Genomic DNA, 5,000 nt, shown 5'->3' with positions numbered 1-5,000 from the left:
GAGTTACCCCAAAAAACCCTAACCCTAACCCTAACAGAGAGTATCGCTCCACAGTGGGCTCTGGGCTGTGCTAGTGGGTGGGTAACTTATGTTATTTTATTCATTAGAAACTGAAATATTATCGAAACGTTCGACTGGAACTAGAACGCAGCCAGACCAAGCCACACATTTGGGGGACGAGCTTGGGGACACAGCCATAGGGTTTTAATAGAGCGGTTGCTCCAACTTCTCCGGTTAGAATGACACTTTGTTTTCTTTCTCTTTCTTTAGATGGCACGGCCCAGTGGCTGTAACCTTTAGCGCCCGGTTGGGTCAGCTCACCAAACAGTCCACAAAATTAGGTATCGTGGGATTTCCTTCCACCAACAAACCACCATCTTTTTCTGTGCAAGGCTTCGGCTTGACGTGAGCCTAGAACTAATTTCATCCCACTGTCGCTCTCGTTCTCTCTCTCTGCCTCCCTCTCTCCCCCCCTCTCTCTCTCTCTCTCTCTCTCTCTCTCTCACTCTCTCCCTCTCTCCCTCTCTCTGCCTCTCTCTCTCTCCCCCTCCCCCCTGCAGCCTCGACAGAAGCTGGGCCAATTCATTAGAAGGCGCAGAAAGTCAATTATGTTAATAGTTTTCATTTTCGCCGGTAGGAGAGTTGGCTGCGCAACAGAGTGCCCCCCCCCTCGGCCCCGCCCTGCACCCCCCCCCCCATGTTTTATTCACAAGACATTACGACGAGCAAAGGGATCACAAGAAGAGGAGCGAGGAAGAGAGTAGAGAGCGGAGGAGAAGAAAGAGGAGGAGGAGGAGAGATGAAGTGTGTCGGGGGGATCAGAAGGAGTGGGGGGTGGCGGTGGGGGGGCAGGGGTGGGGGGTGGCGGTGGGGGGGCCGGGGTGGGGGGGTGTAAAGGGAGGAAAGTTATCAGGCATTGAGGGAAGAGTTGATGAAGTGAGGGTAGGACTCAGGGCCTGGGGGAACCCCTCTCCCTTATTCATGCAGTAGTGGTAGAGCATCGGGAGATTCTCCTCTGCCTCATTATGGATGAGGCACAAGTGTATGTGTGCGTGTGCATGTGTGCGTGTGCGCGTGCGTGTGTATGTATTTGCAGAAGAGAGCTTATGCAAAGCAATGCGGCTCCCATTTGCGAAAACCACCCACCCATCGCCCGGCTTATCCACTGAACTCTATTACTTCTTTCCCGATTCTTTTCTCTTCCTACTTTCCTTTTTGTGTCATACTGCGCTGGGAGGACCTTCTTGTCATTCGTGATCCCGCCAGATGGATGGGACAGATTTATTCTCTCCACCACCAAGAGGAAGTACGTGGGTTCCTTTTCGACACGGTGGTGTTGGCTGACACATGAAGGGGTGACACACTGCTCTCTCTCTCACTCTCTCTCTCCCTACCCCTCTCCCTCTCTCTCTCTCTCTCTCTCTCAGTGTAAATGCCAGGCAGGACCAGGAAGGGTTGCTTCCAGCCTCCTCCTCTGAGCTAGAAAGGGATCACGATATCATGAGCATGCTCTTTACGTGAACACGACAGCAGGGTGTGAGAACCCGGTTCGACCGAGTCAATCATCTGCAAATCACATGTATGGACGTCCCCCGCCACCCCCCCTTCCCCCTGCCTCTCGGCAGGGGTCGAGCCCCCCTCACTGGATCCCCGTCACACTGTTAAAGAGATCCCCAGGGTCTTTGACCCCACCCCTGCTGTGTGTATGCCTGCGTTTCTCTCTCCCTCCTAATGAGGAGATTGTCGGCAGGTCTGGGATGGACCGGTACCGCAGTATATAGAGCCTGCCCAGATAGCCACGCCCCCTCCTGCAGTATATAGAGCCTGCCCAGATAGCCACGCCCCCTCCTGCAGTATATAGAGCCTGCCCAGATAGCCACGCCCCCTCCTGCAGTATATAGAGCCTGCCCAGATAGCCACGCCCCCTCCTGCAGTATATAGAGCCTGCCCAGATAGCCACGCCCCCTCCTGCAGTATATAGAGCCTGCCCAGATAGCCACGCCCCCTCCTGCAGTATATAGAGCCTGCCCAGATAGCCACGCCCCCTCCTGCAGTATATAGAGCCTGCCCAGATAGCCACGCCCCCTCCTGCAGTATATAGAGCCTGCCCAGACAGCCACGCCCCCTCCTGCAGTATATAGAGCCTGCCCAGATAGCCACGCCCCCTCCTGCAGTATATAGAGCCTGCCCAGATAGCCACGCCCCCTCCTGCAGTATATAGAGCCTGCCCAGACAGCCACGCCCCCTCCTGCAGTATATAGAGCCTGCCCAGACAGCCACGCCCCCTCCTGCAGTATATAGAGCCTGCCCAGATAGCCACGCCCCCTCCGGCAGTATATAGAGCCTGCCCAGATAGCCACGCCCCCTCCTGCAGTATATAGATCTGCCCAGACAGCCACGCCCCCTCCTGCAGTATATAGAGCCTGCCCAGACAGCCACGCCCCCTCCTGCAGTATATAGAGCCTGCCCAGACAGCCACGCCCCCTCCTGCAGTATATAGAGCCTGCCCAGATAGCCACGCCCCCTCCTGCAGTATATAGAGCCTGCCCAGACAGCCACGCCCCCTCCTGCAGTATATAGAGCCTGCCCAGACAGCCACGCCCCCTCCTGCAGTATATAGAGCCTGCCCAGATAGCCACGCCCCCTCCTGCAGTATATAGAGCCTGCCCAGATAGCCGCCCGGCTGCCCCCTCCTGCCCATCAGCCAATCGGGCTCCGCTGTTTCTGATATTGGCCAATCAGCCAATCGGGCTCCTCGGTTTCTGATATTGGCCAATCCAAAGCTAACACTAAATTGTTTCACTGTATATCAAGATAGGTTTAAGTGGTTATGTATGTATGATTGCGAGTGTGTGGGTTTGTTCGTAGGTACAAGCACTCCATGGTAGTTCCATGGTAGTTCCATGGTAACTGCTTGCTACCAAGACAGGCGATGTGAGATGCAGTTATGTTTTGGCTTTGATGCTCAGGTGACACATTTGCACAAATTGCTGATTAACTGAGTCTTTCAGTCATTAAAGGTGGAATGCATTACGTGCACTGAGGTTTTGGCATGATTGGTTACATCTCAACATAGACAACGTCAAAACTAAACCTTGAGTCATGGCAACCATCCTGATCCAAAGGCTGTTATGACGGTGTCGGAGTCAGAGAGAGAGAGACAGAGACAGAGACAGAGACACAGAGACAGAGACAGAGACAGAGACAGAGACAGAGACAGAGACAGAGAGAGAGAGAGAGAGAGAGAGAGAGAGAGAGAGAGAGAGACAGAGACAGAGACAGAGACAGAGAGAGAGAGAGAGAGAGAGAGAGAGAGAGAGAGACAGAGACAGAGACAGAGACAGAGAGAGAGAGAGAGAGAGAGAGAGAGAGAGAGAGAGAGAGAGAGACCTTTTGATTGTACTTTGTCATTTTCCCTTTGTTTCATTTATAAACTGCTTTGGCGATGTAAATGTTTATCTTCAATGCCATTAAAGCTCTTTGAATTCAAATGATAGACGACAAAGAGAAAAAGAGGGAGGATTTCTTAACGCTGTTGAGATAAAGGTCATTTTCTTCACTGGGCTCAAGTGGTGTTTCCACTTCTATCTCTTATTTTTAGAAGGCTGCTTTTCACAGCCAGTCCCATGACCCTCAATCTTCAACTGGCAGAGAGAGTGAGGTCGATCAAATATATTGGTTTTATTTGTTAACTGCTTTGGCACTGTAGATGTTTATTTTCCATGCCAATAAAGCTCTTTCGAATGAATGGAGAAAGATCGAGAGAGAGAGAGAGAGAGAGAGAGAGAGAGAGAGAGAGAGAGAGAGAGAGAGAGAGAGAGAGAGAGAGAGAGAGAGAGAGAGAGAGAAACAGAAAATGACACAGACAGAGGGAGAGATATCTTTTTATCTTGATCTCCATCTCACTCTCACCTCTCCATCCCCTCTCTTGCTCTCTCTCCTCTCTTCTCTCCTCTCCATTTCCATCCTTCCAACTTTTCACCGTAGGGGACAAACAAATACCTTTTTCTCTCTCTCTCTCTCTCTCTCTCTCTGTCTCTGTCTCTGTCTCTGTCTCTGTCTCTGTCTCTGTCTCTGTCTCTGTCTCTGTCTCTGTCTCTGTCTCTGTCTCTGCTCTCTCTCTCTCTCTCTCTCTCTCTCTCTCCCCCCCCCCCCCCCCGTCTCTCTCCCTCTCTGAGATTTGTTTGTTCCTAGGTAGAAACGTCCCATGATAGTTGTTCCCGCACCCATGGCGGGATCGTAGTCAGGGTCAGGGTTAGGGTTAGGGTCAGGGGTCAGGGTCAGGGTCAGGGTCAGGGTCAGGGTTAGGGTTAGGGTCAGGGTTAGGGTTAGGGTCAGGGTCAGGGTCAGGGTCAGGGTTAGGGTTAGGGTCAGGGTTAGGGTTAGGGTCAGGGTCAGGGTCAGGGTTAGGTTAGGGTCAGGGTTAGGGTTAGGGTCAGGGTCAGGGTCAGGGTCAGGGTCAGGGTCAGGGTCAGGGTCAGGGCGCTGGGGTTCATTCGCTGCGCTCCCTGCCCGTTCGGCTGCACCCGAGTTATAGTGCACAAACTAAAGGAAACTATGATCGGCAGGTTCAGTGCCCCGGTCAAAGCATGATCGGCAGGTTCAGTGCCCCGGTCAAAGCAAGCCTGACTCATCCTCTGAGTTAGCAAAGCCTCTCAGCCAATCGTGACAAGTTCCGGTCAAAGGTCCAACCCCCGAAGAGGAAAAAAATGGGAGCGCCTTCCAGCAGAACCTCCGGCGCCGCCCTGCCCACCTGTCGGGCTGATTTAAACGGGGTCGAGTCACGGGGCTCGCAGCTGCTGGACCCCGAGGGTCAGGGGTGGGGGGGGCACGCCTCTGACAGAGCTGAGTGTTGTAAATAACCCCGTAGGGAGCCAGGGGGAGGACGTATTGATCGCCTGGCTGTGGCTCTGATGCCATTTAGATAGTCAGACCTGGGGCTGCAGGGAGGGCGTCTATATTTGTCTTTAGAAATACGATTTTTCTACATGAGTTAATGG

This window comes from Gadus macrocephalus, chromosome 23 (genome assembly GCF_031168955.1).
Source record: "Gadus macrocephalus chromosome 23, ASM3116895v1".
Classification (NCBI taxonomy): Eukaryota; Metazoa; Chordata; class Actinopteri; order Gadiformes; family Gadidae; genus Gadus; species Gadus macrocephalus.
Note: the sequence above shows the minus strand (reverse complement) of the source record.